General features: G+C 42.2%; 1 protein-coding gene across 3 annotated transcripts in view; it reads right to left on the reverse strand.

Moving 5' to 3' along the window:
• LRRC4C (leucine rich repeat containing 4C) overlaps positions 1–16,017 on the reverse strand; it is a 587,320-nt gene that overhangs the window by 133,572 nt on the left and 437,731 nt on the right. For all 3 annotated transcript variants that reach the window (XM_075281197.1, XM_075281195.1, XM_075281196.1), the window contains one exon: positions 2,093–2,160. The gene's annotated coding sequence lies outside the window, so the exon portion shown is untranslated. The remainder of the gene's footprint in view (positions 1–2,092; positions 2,161–16,017) is intronic.

The following is a 16,017-nucleotide window of genomic DNA, read 5'->3' on the forward strand; positions in this document are numbered from 1 at the left end:
GTTCTAAATTAAAGTTGGCTAGGAGTCCTGTCCATAGGTGGTAAGTTATTTTGGTGGGGAAACCACTTGAAGTTCCTTGGTTCCAAAGTAAAGTCTGGTAGGAGTTCTGGCGATACTTGTTACTAGGGTTGAGCTGATCTTGAGATTTCAGGATCGGTTTTAAAATCCCATTTCCGATCATTTTCCAGCCAATCCCGAACGTGATCGTGAAATTTGCTCGATCGCCGATCGGAATGCGATCTCTCAACCCTAGCCAATGTTTCTCTATGGGAAAAGTCACTTTTAGGATTGAGCCGATCTTAAGATTTCAAAATCCGATTTCCGATCATTTTCCAGCCTATCGTGAAATTTGCTCGATCGCTGATCGGAATCCGATCTTTTCCGATCCCGATCGCTAACCCTACATGTTACATCATTATGGTGCTAGAACCTCTTTAAACGCCTTGGCTTCAAAGTAACGTTTGTAAAATTTCTAGCTTTCTTGACTCCATGTATCAAATGTATCCAGAAGCGACTGCGCTCTCTGCCCCCCCTCTACGGTCACGCCACATTCTTCTCTGATCATGGAGAGTTTTTGCTATGCCAGTGGTGGTCAGAATTAATAGGCCGGTAACAATAATCACTTACATTGAGCTCGGTGTAGACTCTTCCCTGGGGATGATTTAGAATGTATGCAAGGGCGATACGACTTTGTAGCATATTACAGAATTGTATTAATATTAAATAAGAAAACAAATCTCTCTAGGCCAGCGCAGCGATTGTTTTTGCGGGGAATTATGACCGGGATCCTGTGCACCATTAAGTCGCTAGTTTGTCAAATACCCAGATAAAAATAACTTTTCACCGAAATCCCCTATCAGTATTCAAAGATTATCCGGTGCACTATGAAAAATGGCCGCGTCCCAGGCACCAATTTACAACTGTGACAGTGCCATAAGCACGCGAGATAAAGTTAATAACTGGATATTAATAATCATTTTCTATTTATTTTTCTGCACCTAGCCACAAAACTGGCAAATTATTCAAGCTGGCACTTAAAGGGACTCATCGCCCCGGGTTTACATCCGCTCATGAATGTTCCTGTTCACTTTTTTGGAAGTGTACTTTGTGCTTTAGAGCATCACTATTGCGCCATTTTCGTCCATTTTGGAAGAGGCAGAGAGTTGCTTTTGGTCAATGGGTCATGCAACATAACTACAAATATTCACTCCCCCCCCCCAAGAAAAAAGTCTATTAGAAATGTGCATATTGTTGTAGCCTCCCCTACAGAATCCCGTCTTGACTACATGCTCTTTTTCCATGAAAGGGTTAATGTTCTCCTTTCTGACAGTGGAAGGTCGCGTATCATAAATCTTCTCACTTCAGTGCAACAGAGGGCAGGGGAGATACAATTATGGCACAGAATGCCAGCCATCAAAAGGAATCAGAAAGGAGATTAAAGTGGTTGTCTGGGCAAATATGGACAATCCCTTTAACTTTTAAATCAGCCAGGGGCTGGAGTTCCACCGAAGGTGCTGATTGGCCAAAGTGGTCTCATGACTGCTGAGGCCAATCAGCGAAGGGCATGTGATGTCATTACCTGTGACATCATGGGTCTCTTCCTGAGGCCTGCTGAGACTGGTGATTGGCCTCGGAGGTCACGTGACCATTGATGCCAATCAACGGCTTCAAAGGAATATCTGGGAGAAGCCACCGAAGCAGAAGAACTGGGATGTGCCGGGAAGACACTGGTGAGTATATATATATATATATATATATATATATATATATATTTTTTTTTTTTTTTTTTTTTTCCCAGCGTATTCATGAGTTAAATGGTTAATTTTGCTTGGACAACCCCTTTAAGGAAGTGTTTCCAGCCTTAGTGCAGTGCAGGAGACCTGTGAGCCCCCTGGCTTCTGGGCAGCCATGACCACTGAGACCTTGATAGTAAACCTAATACTTCCATGGTTTTTAAGTGTCTGGGGTCCAATGAGTTGATACATTGCTTTGTCTTGTAAGGTATATCTCAGGGATATTGTAAGTGACTCCACATTACAATGCCTACAGGCAATATCCACATTGTACTAATTAGATACATTGTATTTCTTACCTTTTGGGATTATGTGGCATTGAAAGTATCTACAGTAGTGAAGTCCTGGATTGTTTATGCATCAGCTCCTAAAATAAAAGAAGGATATGTCAGGGTATAGAATACAGCGTAGACCATATAGATAGGTATAGAATACAGTGTAGACCATATAGATAGGTATAGAATACAGCGTAGACCATAGTGATAGGTATAGAATACAGTGTAGACCATATAGATAGGTATAGAATACAGTGTAGACCATAGTGATAGGTATAGAATAGAGTGTAGACCATATAGATAGGTATAGAATACAGCGTAGACCATATAGATAGGTATAGAATACAGCGTAGACCATAGTGATAGGTATAGAATACAGTGTAGACCATATAGATAGGTATAGAATACAGTGTAGACCATATGGATAGGTATAGAATACAGTGTAGACCATATGGATAGGTATAGAATACAGTGTAGACCATATAGATAGGTATAGAATACAGCGTAGACCATAGTGATAGGTATAGAATACAGTGTAGACCATATAGATAGGTATAGAATACAGTGTAGACCATAGTGATAGGTATAGAATAGAGTGTAGACCATATAGATAGGTATAGAATACAGTGTAGACCATATAGATAGGTATAGAATACAGTGTAGACCATATAGATAGGTAAAGAATACAGCGTAGACCATATAGATAGGTATAGAATACAGCGTAGACCATATAGATAGGTATAGAATACAGCGTAGACCATAGTGATAGGTATAGAATACAGTGTAGACCATAGTGATAGGTATAGAATACAGTGTAGACCATATAGATAGGTATAGAATACAGCGTAGACCATAGTGATAGGTATAGAATACAGTGTAGACCATAGTGATAGGTATAGAATACAGTGTAGACCATATAGATAGGTATAGAATACAGTGTAGACCATATAGATAGGTATAGAATACAGTGTAGACCATAGTGATAGGTATAGAATACAGCGTAGACCATAGTGATAAAAACAGGGGGAGATCAAGTTATGGTTGGATACATCTACCCCCAAGATATTGACTCTGAGGGCTATGATAGAGGAGTGAATCATCCAGATAGAAAAATACCCTGTCAAAATTCTTGAAAACTGTATCTGAACCTCATAAGGAGATGGCTTTACATAGGACCCCCTCTATAATACCTCTTTAGCTGCAGCTGATTGACGTTACATCCCGGTATACAGTCCATGACCGACATGCACATTAAGAATTGCCATATTTAGCCTTCTATTCAACTACATATTGCTTTATATTATTATAGAGCTATTATTTGGTCACTTCTGTATTACTTATGACAGCATGTCCTTACAGAGGACTGTCCCATCTTAAAGGACCTTTCACCACTTGCATCTCTTTGCATCCTTCAATAGCCGCCGCTCCACTGATTCCGGTGCAGTTGGAATTGTTTCTCTAGCCCCCACTGTTCCTGAGAAATCAGTCCTGATAGTTTCAGCACACTTATGCCCTCTATTGTCATGTGGGCTGTCTGAGACTACAAGCTCCAGCCCAGGACCGCCCACCTGACAGTAGACAGCATAATGATTGGGTGTTGAAATTAACTGAACTGATATTTCAGCAATGGTAGGGACTAGAGAAAAAATTTCAACTGTGTCGAAATCAGTGCAACGGCAACTGTTGAAGGAGGTAATGAATTGAAGGTGGTGAAAGTGGTGAAAGTTCCTTGAATAATGATAAGAGTAGGAGTTGGTGGAGGATCTGAAAGGTCTTCTTTAAGATTGGCCAGTTACTGGTTCTTGAAGAATGATAAGTGTAGGAGTTGGTGGGGATGGATGTGAAAGGTCCTCCTTAAGATGGGCCAGTTACTGGTTCTTGAAGAATGATAAGAGTAAACGTTGGTGGAGGATGTGAAAGGTCCTCCTTAAGATGTGTCAATTACTGGTTCTCAAAGAATGATGAGAAGGAGTTGGTGGTGAAACATCCTCTTTAACATGGGCCAGTTACTGGTTCTTGAAGAATGATAAGAGCGAGAGTTGGTGGGGATGGATGTGAAAGGTCCTTCTTAAGATGGGCCAGTTACTGGTTCTTGAACAATGATAAGAGTAAACGTTGGTGGAGGATGTGAAAGGTCCTCCTTAAGATGGGTTAGTTACTGGTTCTCAAAGAATGATGAGTAGGAGCTGGTGGTGAAGGGTCCTCTTTAACATGGGCCAGTTAATGGTTCTTGAAGAATGATAAGAGTAAGAGTTGGTGGAGGATGTGAATGGTCTTCTTTAAGATGGGCCAGTTACTGTTTCTTGAAGAATGATAAGTGTAGGAGTTGGTGGTGAAGGGTCCACTTTAAAATGGGCCAGTTAATGGTTCTTGAAGAATGATAAGAGCAAGAGCTGGTGGAGGATGGATGTGAAAGGTCCTCCTTAAGATGGGTCAGTTACTGGTTCTCAAAGAATGATGAGTAGGAGTTGGTGGAGTTACCTTGCTGAAAGCTATTACACAATCTGAGTACTTTCCCCCATTATCACTTGTCTCCTGAATCCTCCATCCTGCACTGCCATCGAAAGGATCCAAACCAGCAACAGACAAGGTGTCACCCCACAACGATGGAGGCCCCTTCATTGCACCAGCCCCAGAAGACTACCAGATATTTGGTGAACCCAACCATGACCAATGACTACTGGCACCCCCTGACTCCTCCGCTGAATCGCTGCCTATAGTTCTAGGAGGAGTAACAGAGGAACCATAAAACACAGGGTTACAAGCCGAGATGCTCCCGAATTATTTCATGAGGAATACAAGTATTTACTAAAGCAGCCGTGTCAGGAGCGGCGACAGGCCCTCTTTATAGGCTAATAAGGGTAATTCTCATACACGCCATGCTGTGCAGGGAAGTGGTAAGGGATAAATTCAAGAGTCTGCGCTGAAGTATATCCTCTCCTAGGCGCAGTTCATTTACTGCCCTACTGAAATTCATTATGTATTCTGGAAATGGCGCCGGAATGTAAAAATAACAGTTAATCCCAAACTAAGATTACAGCAATGTCAACGTTTAATTAAAGAGTGGGAAAGATGCATTCACTCCATGATGTCACCAACAGCTGGCGGCAGCGCGGCCGCTAACCGGTCTGATATCTCATGTAAGGGAGGGGAGATTGGGGTAAGGGGGGTGGGGGGTTATTACTTTTCTTCTATGATCATGAGACACCTTCCTCGATTGAACCCCCAATTATTACCCCCCCCCAAGGATTATAATACAGCCAATGCTCCGAGGTCTCCAGATTTAAGCACAGCAGAGGAGACATCAGGAAGAGCAAGTGATGCAATGTTGTGTCAGTCAAAGGGAATTACAGGGAAGAGAAAATGTTCGTAAGGGGGCAAAGGTTAAATGCTTGATCCGATTCACCGGCAGAGGAAATGGTGGAGAGTAAATGAAGAATATTTAACCTAAGATAATGGGATAGAATTCATGTCTATAGCAGCTGAGGTGTGTATTACTATGTAATTCTGCAGCAGCTGAGGTGTGTATTACTATGCAGTTGTGCAGCAGCTGAGGTGTGTATTACTATGCAGTCCTGCAGCAGCTGTGGTGTGTATTACTATGCAGTTGTGCAGCAGCTGAGGTGTGTATTACTATGCAGTCCTGCAGCAGCTGAGGTGTGTATTACTATGTAGTTCTGCAGCAGCTGAGGTGTGTATTACTATGCAGTTCTGCAGCAGCTGAGGTGTGTATTATATGTAGTTCTGCAGCAGCTGAGGTGTGTATTACTATGTAGTCCTGCAGCAGCTGAGGTGTGTATTACTATGCAGTTCTGCAGCATCTGAGTTGTGTATTACTATGTTGTTCTGCAGCATCTGAGGTGTGTATTACTATGTAGTTCTGCAGCATCTGAGGTGTGTATTACTATGTAGTTCTGCAGCATCTGAGGTGTGTGTTACTATGTAGTTCTGCAGCAGCTGAGGTGTGTATTACTATGCAGTCCTGCAGCAGCTGTGGTGTGTATTACTATGCAGTTCTGCAGCATCTGAGTTGTGTATTACTATGTAGTTCTGCAGCAGCTGAGGTGTGTATTACTATGTAGTTCTGCAGTAGCTGAGGTGTGTATTACTATGCAGTTCTGCAGCAGCTGAGGTGTGTATTACTATTCAGTTCTGCAGCAGCTGTGGTGTGTATTACTATGTAGTTCTGCAGCAGCTGAGGTGTGTATTATTATGTAGTCCTGCAGCAGCTGAGGTGTGTATTACTATGCAGTTCTGCAGCAGCTGAGGTGTGTATTACTATGCAGTTCTGCAGCAGCTGAGGTGTGTATTACTATGCAGTCCTGCAGCATCTGAGGTGTGTATTATTATGTAGTCCTGCAGCAGCTGAGGTGTGTATTACTATGTAGTTCTGCAGCAGCTGAGGTGTGTATTACTATGCATTTCTGCAGCAGCTGAGGTGTGTATTACTATGTAGTTCTGCAGCAGCTGAGGTGTGTATTACTATGCAGTTCTGCAGCAGCTGAGGTGTGTATTACTATGTAGTTCTGCAGCAGCTGAGGTGTGTATTACTATGTAGTTCTGCAGCAGCTGAGGTGTGTATTACTATGCATTTCTGCAGCAGCTGAGGTGTGTATTACTATGTTGTTCTGCAGCATCTGAGGTGTGTATTACTATGTAGTTCTGCAGCATCTGAGGTGTGTATTACTATGTAGTTCTGCAGCATCTGAGGTGTGTGTTACTATGTAGTTCTGCAGCAGCTGAGGTGTGTATTACTATGCAGTCCTGCAGCAGCTGTGGTGTGTATTACTATGCAGTTCTGCAGCATCTGAGTTGTGTATTACTATGTAGTTCTGCAGCAGCTGAGGTGTGTATTACTATGTAGTTCTGCAGTAGCTGAGGTGTGTATTACTATGCAGTTCTGCAGCAGCTGAGGTGTGTATTAATATGCAGTTCTGCAGCAGCTGTGGTGTGTATTACTATGTAGTTCTGCAGCAGCTGAGGTGTGTATTATTATGTAGTCCTGCAGCAGCTGAGGTGTGTATTACTATGCAGTTCTGCAGCAGCTGAGGTGTGTATTACTATGCAGTTCTGCAGCAGCTGAGGTGTGTATTACTATGCAGTCCTGCAGCAGCTGAGGTGTGTATTACTATGCAGTTCTGCAGCATCTGAGTTGTGTATTACTATGTAGTTCTGCAGCAGCTGAGGTGTGTATTACTATGTAGTTCTGCAGCAGCTGAGGTGTGTATTACTATGCAGTTCTGCAGCAGCTGAGGTGTGTATTACTATGCAGTCCTGCAGCAGCTGTGGTGTGTATTACTATGCAGTTCTGCAGCATCTGAGTTGTGTATTACTATGCAGTTCTGCAGCATCTGAGTTGTGTATTACTATGTAGTTCTGCAGCAGCTGAGGTGTGTATTACTATGCAGTTCTGCAGCAGCTGAGGTGTGTATTACTATGCAGTTCTGCAGCAGCTGTGGTGTGTATTACTATGTAGTTCTGCAGCAGCTGAGGTGTGTATTATTATGTAGTCCTGCAGCAGCTGAGGTGTGTATTACTATGTAGTTCTGCAGCAGCTGAGGTGTGTATTACTATGCATTTCTGCAGCAGCTGAGGTGTGTATTACTATGTAGTTCTGCAGCAGCTGAGGTGTGTATTACTATGTAGTTCTGCAGCAGCTGAGGTGTGTATTACTATGTAGTTCTGCAGCAGATGAGGTGTGTATTACTATGTAGTTCTGCAGCAGATGAGGTGTGTATTACTATGCATTTCTGCAGCAGCTGTGGTGTGTATTACTATGTAGTTCTGCAGCAGCTGAGGTGTGTATTACTATGCATTTCTGCAGCAGCTGAGGTGTGTATTACTATGTAGTTCTGCAGCAGCTGAGGTGTGTATTACTATGCATTTCTGCAGCACCTGAGGTGTGTGTTACTATGCAGTTCTGCAGCAGCTGAGGTGTGTATTACTATGCAGTTCTGCAGTAGCTGAGTTGTCTATTACTATGCAGTTCTGCAGCAGCTGAGGTGTGTATTACTATGCAGTTCTGCAGCAGCTGAGGTGTGTATTACTATGTAGTTCTGCAGCAGCTGTGGTATGTACTACTATGCAGTTCTGCAGCAGATGAGGTGTGTACTACTATGCAGTTCTGCAGCAGCTGAGGTGTGTATTACTATGCAGTTGTGCAGCAGTTGAGGTGTGTACTACTATGCAGTTCTGCAGCAGCTGAGGTGTGTATTACTATGTAGTTCTGCAGCAGCTGTGGTATGTACTACTATGCAGTTCTGCAGCAGCTGAGGTGTGTATTACTATGCAGTTGTGCAGCAGTTGAGGTGTGTATTACTATGCAGTTCTGCAGCAGATGAGGTGTGTACTACTATGCAGTTCTGCAGCAGCTGAGGTGTGTATTACTATGCAGTTCTGCAGCAGCTGAGGTGTGTATTACTATGCAGTTCTGCAGCAGCTGAGGTGTGTATTACTATGCCACTTTGCAGCAGTTGATGTATGCATTATTATGCAGTTCTGCAGCAGCTGAGGTGTGTATTATTATGCAGTTGTGGTGACCAAAACAACCTATTTGTTTCCCGTGGGCTCGGGTCTCTACTACACTATGACATCGGGGTCTCTTGTAGCCATTTCCAGCACAGCATAAACATATGCGTCTATTTTTAAACTGTGCCTAAGCAGGTGAATGCATATTTCATGTGTTGAACAAGACTCCATTTAACTCATTTTTCTGAGGCAGAAGCTGAATGCTCAAAAATGCACCAAAATGCTTTTACACTATCAATAAATAAACACGTATTTTGGGAGAGCTGACACTTTACACGACATGTTAATATTCAGTACCTGGGCCAGCATAGACTGTATACTTAATGGCTCCTATACGGTACATGGACATGACCGGTGTACCATGATGGCTAACAGGTAGATAGATAGATAGATAGATAGATAGATAGATAGATAGATAGATAGATAGATAGATAGATAGATAGATAGATATTGTAGATAGATAAATAGATAGATAGATAGATAGATAGATAGATAGATAGATAGACAGACAGAGAGAGAGAGAGAGAGAGAGAGAGAGAGAGAGATAGATAGATAGATAGATAGATAGATAGATAGATAGATAGATAGATATTGTAGATAGATAAATAGATAGATAGATAGATAGATAGATAGATAGATAGATAGATAGATAGACAGACAGAGAGAGAGAGAGAGAGAGAGAGATAGATAGATAGATAGATAGATAGATAGATAGATAGATAGATAGATAGATATTGTAGATAGATAGATAGATAGATAGATAGATAGATAGATAGATAGATAGATAGATAGATATTGTAGATAGAGAGAGAGAGAGAGAGAGAGAGAGAGAGAGAGAGAGAGAGAGAGAGAGAGAGATTGTAGATAGATAAGCCCAAAATATTCAACAGATTTCAAGCAACAGCATAACCAGTCTGTGGTCAGATATAGATACATATGGTATAAACAACTCCTGACAAAATGTTGCAAAATCATGTTTTTTTGTCAAAGCTGTTCATCCTGTGTTGTCCATACGTGGACATGTCTAACTTTCCCTTCATTAGTACAGGTGAGGTGACGCTAGGTTCCTACCTGTGTTTGTGTTACCATTGGGGACCCCCTAAACAGAAACCTAATTGCCGGAAACCCATAGACTATAATGGGCTCCACCGGGTTTCCAACCGAAAATGATAGAGAAAAGTGCTGCTCGCTTGGGCTTGAGGACGAACACCGCAACGTGTACCAGGCGCAGGAGTGAACCTAGCCTGAAGGGTCATAGACGTGGGCCAGAACAGGTGCTATATCTTCCCAAGTAGACAACCTTTGCAGGCCACCTTTCGTCGTGCCTTACAGACTATACATGATCAGCTAAGTCTTAATGGAAGGAAAGATGGTGTAAAACAGACACATGACATATCCAACCTGTCCCCTTCTCTGCACCAATGAGGGGGCAATAACCCTGAAACAGCCGTCTGCAGATGGGTCTGTCTTCCTTTCGGAGGAGATATTCTAAATTGGCTTCAGTCCCAGATCATGTCACTAGGTTTCTGGAAAACCAGTTATTAATCTATAGGGAGCTCCTTTCCAAAAGCTGGCTCCGGAGCAAGTTCCCCTTTTTCCACCAAGTAGGACTGATTTGCATATTCTTTTCACCATAAAACTAACGATACAATAAACTCCATGCTAATGAATGACCTACATCCTGAGAACAGACCTCCTCGCTGTAATCCAAGTGGTGCCAGGAGGAACATCAGGGCCTTTGGGCCAGAGATGTCTATATAACGTTCACACACAAGAGAAAGAGGTTCAGCCAATTTAGTGACCTTAAAACCAAAATATCACATTATACGTCGCCCTGAAATAGCAGCAAGCGCATGTAGATCCCATTGTACAGTATCAGCACGCTCCTGGCAGATGCAGGGCTCTCCGTGACACATGAATAGGCCGTGGGATGAGCTTTAGATACAGAAAGGGCAAAGGGAGTAAATAGCATCAGTAGCAGAGGCGTCACTTGACGGAGTCGGGTCGCCAAGCAAAATCTGTCCCCCCACGGCCACCACCACCTACCATGTGCCATTTATAACACTGACGTCTTCTTAGTTGGAACAAGGGTCCAGTTATTAGGGAGACCCCTACAGTTACACCCCTTATATATACCATAGAGGAAGCCATAACATGAGCATTGAAGTTGCGGAGCACTTATTAATGTGCAGGGGGAAGACTATGACATGGCCCTATTAAAGGCAATGCATGGTAAAACCATCACTTTCCAAAATTGACTCTCCTGAATGTGAACCTTCAGACTGTTACACTATCCCTTAGTCTTTATTAAAATGGACTCTTCTAAAAAAAAAAATAGCACCCCCCCCCCCCCCCCCCCGTGAACAGGCGGCATATGGCACCCCATTTCATTGAATAGAACTAATCTGCAATACCAGTCACCACCTGTGCACAAGTGTGGTGCAGTTTTTGGAAGAAAGCCGCCATGTTTCCCAATTAGCAGCCATTAAACTGTCCCCTTGATGACCCTAACTGGCCAGCACTCTCCTTCAATGCTTATTGGTTACCAGCGGGGTCCGGGGAGTGAGTGGTGAGGACCATTCTCAGGAGACCCTGGTCCTAGGGCTCCCCACACTGGAATTGCTCTGACATTGATGCCAGACAAGGAGCAGCATCTCCTAAGAGTGATGAATACTGAGGATTTTATTCTCCACTCACTTCCCAAGCCCTGTATTGTGTGGGGTGGACACATTATATTGTGTGGAACCTGGGGGCAGTATATTTTGCGTGACATGGGGGTTTTATACAGTGTCGGACCTGAGGGCATTACACAGTGCGGGACCTGTGGGGGGCTTTATACTGTGTAGCTCTTGGGAACATTATACTCTATGGGACATGGCATCCCTATACTTTGAGGAACCTGAGGGGAGCATTATATTGTTTTGGACCTGGGGAAATTATAATATGTGGGTTCCTCAGGACTTGAAACCATTATATAGCATGAGACTTGGGGCCATTATGTAGTATGGTAGCTGGGGACAATATACCTGTGTATACCTGAGGACATTATACTGTGTGGGACCTGCAGACATTCTATAGCTTGGAATCTAGGGACTTTATACTACTTTGGACCTGAGGACATTATACTGTGAATACCTGAGTATATTATACTATGTGTGAGCGGAGGACATTATACTCAGTGGGACCTGAAAACATTATATAGAGTGGAACTTGGGGATTATACATTATACTGTTTTGGATTTGGGGTCATTATACTGTGTAGGACCTGGGGTCATTACACTGTGTGGGACCTGGGGACATTATACTGTGAATAGCTGGATATATGATACTGTATGGGAACTAGAAACTTTATACTCTGTAGAATCTGGAGACATTATACGCTCTGAGACCTGAAAACATTATAAAGAATGGGACCTGGGGACATTATACTGTGTAGGACCTGGGGACATTATACTGTGTAGGACCTGGGGACATTATATTGTGTGGGATAATACTGTGTGTATTCTGGGGACATTATACTGTATGGTAAGACTCCTCCACAATAGGGCTCTTCCATCCCCACCACTAGATACAAACTGCATTGATTGACATTAGTAATGTATATTTCTACCTCTATGATCATAAGATAATGCTTCCGAGCTATATCACATAACTTCCTGATGAGATTTGCAGCAGTTGTAGAATTTTGACAGCACTCCAAGTGGCCAGTCCAGGAATTACATTCAAACTTCTCACTATTTTCATGCCTCCTTTAATCTCTAATGCCATTCTATATCTATCTATATGATGATAAATATCCATGAACTATATACAAACTGTACCAGCTAACATTAGTAATGCATATTTCTCTCTGGTTGCAAACATTTGACAGCACTCCAAGTGGCCAGTCCAGGAATTACATTCAAACTTCTTAATATTTTCATGCCTCCTTTAATCTCTACTGCCATTCTATATCTATTAAAACACATGTTTATATCTATGACGATAAATATCCATTACCTATATACAAACTGCACCAGCTAACATTAGTAATGGATATTTCTCTCTGGTTGCAAACAATTTGACAGCACTCCAAGAGGCCAACTTTGGTATTGCAATCAAACGTCTCCATTATATGAAGAGTTGCTATGATGCATGCACAATAGCAAGCACCAGGAGCCCAGGGTATTGCTATATCTGATCTGAATGTGCTTCCACGGTGCAATCAGCACAATGGACAGCAGTGCGGCACTGATCTATGATCCCAGAATCTCTTCCCAGGTGAAGATTCCTTAATCCACCCCCAGTCCTCAGCCTCAGTATAAGCTGTGGATCTGGAGTGCAGCGACTCCAAGCCGCAGACAGTATGCCGGCTCTGGCAAGCAATGGATTAAGAAGCATAACTAACAAGCAGTAATAGCTCTCTCTATATTTCTGATATCTTGTGTCACTGAGTCCCCTGGTGCTACTTCAAAGGAGTCAGAAGCGCAGTGTTGAATCCTCTTTAACTCCTGGTCTTATCACTTTAAAATCCCAGAAGAGGTCAGTCTGTTGCTGTTCTGTATTCTGCCGGGTCCCTTTATTGTCTTCGAGAGAATGGAATTAATTGCTTCATTTAGCTCTCCACTTAATTCAACATATTACTCCGCACTTCACTACCCATCCAAATGAGGAGAGAGGAGTTAAAAAATACATTGAGCTGATATTCTAGAAGGGTACAATTATAGCTCCCCGCGTGTTTTCATGTATTTCCTCCTGCTCTCTCCATTCTAGAGATAGGACGAGGCAGCCAGCGAGATATTACCGCCATCAGATGACGCAAAAGACCATCAAACAGTCATTGCTTTACTATATTGTACATACATCTGATACATTTGTATCATTTTTGGAGTATGGGAGGAAATCCACGCAAACCAGGGATGTTGTCCTTGGCAGGATTTGAACCCGGGTCTCAACCACTGTGTTTCCCCATGCATTGTATCATTGTCTTCTCCCTACGGGGTTAAAGAGCTCAGTCTTTATCTACATAGGGCTCCTGATGGCTGCTAAAAACTGGGATTCTCAACGATCAGCTTCGATCAGAGGTGGAACCTGGTAAAAAGTGTTCTGTTTCCCGACAGCACTGCCGCTGGTGATAAAAGGTATTACACCTTTATTGTTGAAGTCAATACATCTAATGCAGGGGTAGGGAACGTACGGCTCTCCAGCTGTTGCAAAACTACAACTCCCAGCATGCATACTTGCTCTGCTGTTCTTGGAACTCACATTGAAGTGAATGGAGCATGCTGGGAGTTGTAGTTTCACAGCAGCTGGAGAGCCAAAGGTTCCCTACTAGAGATGAGTGAGTACTATTCGAATAGCACGCTCCCATAGGAATGAATGGATGCAGCCGGCACGCAGCCGGCACGCAGCCGGTGCTGGCGTCCTGCTGCTTAACCCCCTGCACGCCAGCTGCTCCTATTCATTCCTATGGAGCATGCTATTCAAAACTTCCGTTTCGAATAGTACTCGATCAGCTCTATTCCCTACCCCTGATCTAATGCAGGGACATTCCAGGTCCTCCAAGGCAAGAGATAGTATTTTTAAAGGGAGTCTATCGCCCTCCTTTAACACCTTCCTTAATACTGAGGGGGACCTGGAGACTTTATTTAGCATAAGACGTGGGAACATTATCTTTGGACCTGGGGGAGGACCTGTGTGTCCTGGGGACATTATACTGTGTTGGACCTGGGGACATAGACTCATAGAATTTCTGATTCATAGTAAAGTCCATTCATACAATGACAGATAGATAGATAGATAGATAGATAGATAGATAGATAGATAAATAAGAGATAGATAGATAGATAGATAGATAGATAGGAGATAGATAGATAGATAGATAGATAGATAGATAGATAGATAGGAGATAGATAGATAGATAGATAGATAGATAGATAGATGATAGATAGATAGATAGATAGATAGATAGATAGATAGATAGATAGATATGAGCTAGATAGATAGGATATAGATAGATAGAGAGATCATTGTGGAGATCGCTGCCCAATACGTGTCACCAAATAAGAGGAGATGAGACTCCACGGACTGTTATACCCCCCCCCCCCCATACCCACCACTCACCCGCCCGAATCCAAACCCCCCCCACACACACACTTTACTAGCTTTGGCAATGCCAAATATCTATTCGGACATGCCAATAAAGCTTGTTTGATTTGATTGATTTGAGAGAGATAGATAGAGATAGATAGATAGATAGATAGATAGATAGATAGATAGGAGATAGATAGATAGATAGATAGATAGATAGATAGATAGATAGATAGATAGATAGATAGGAGATAGATAGATAGATAGATAGATAGATAGATAGATAGATGATAGATAATAGATAGATAGATAAATGATAGATAGATAGATAGATAGATAGATAGATAGATAAATGATAGATAAATAGATAGATAGATAGATAGATAAATGATAGATAGATAGATAGATAGATAGATAGATAGATAGATGATAGATAATAGATAGATAGATAAATGATAGATAGATAGATAGATAGATAGATAGATAGATAGATAGATAGATAGATAAATGATAGATAGATAGATAGATAGATAGATAGATAGATATTTTAAACATGTAAAGAAAAACATCAGAAATAGAATTTTTCCGCTGATTTTCTCTAATGTGAATCACTTTCCAATGTCCGTAAATCCTAAACATGGAAAATCACCCCTATTATTATTCCGATGACTAAACTGACGTCCAACCACTTATCGCATCTCCTTGTAGGTCGTCCTGTCCTCTCCTAGGTAAGGTCACCAGTGTTATTTTTTTGCTTGATACATTTTTTTCCATAATGAACGGAATTGTTACAAGTTCTTCCGTGTATCCCGCCATTATAGCGCCACTAAGTGAGACTCTCGGGGGACATTTCCATAATGCATCTATTGATATGACGTCATATCATCTATTAGTCTCGAAAATCCCTCTTTGATTCTAAGATATTTTGCCTCTTGTAAAGTTTTCCAAGCTTTCTGAAAGTTTGCTTCTGCCTCTTCCCCGCGCAGATATTTCACCTCGCTCCGCATTCCTTTTTAATCAAAGCTCGTCAGCGTGAGTCGGCCTTAATTGCGGCTGTGCCTTTATGTTATGAAGTGTCTTGTCCACACACCAGCCGCACGCTGTGACATTCATCTTTCTCTGCCTGATACATCTCTGAAAATGTTGCTCTTTATAGGCGGCTTTGAGACCACAGCTAAATTAATTTCGTCCTCCCACAACCACCTCTTTCGCCTTTGTTAAAGACCGGCGTATTTTGTGCGGAAAATCTGAATTTACATTCAAGGCCGAATGACGAAAATTACGAAAAAAAAATGTGTGTTGCGATCTTGGAATACCGTGAATAGAGATTGGTGTCAAAATATAATAACGAC

Source organism: Leptodactylus fuscus, chromosome 7, assembly GCF_031893055.1.
Source record: "Leptodactylus fuscus isolate aLepFus1 chromosome 7, aLepFus1.hap2, whole genome shotgun sequence".
Taxonomy (NCBI): Eukaryota; Metazoa; Chordata; class Amphibia; order Anura; family Leptodactylidae; genus Leptodactylus; species Leptodactylus fuscus.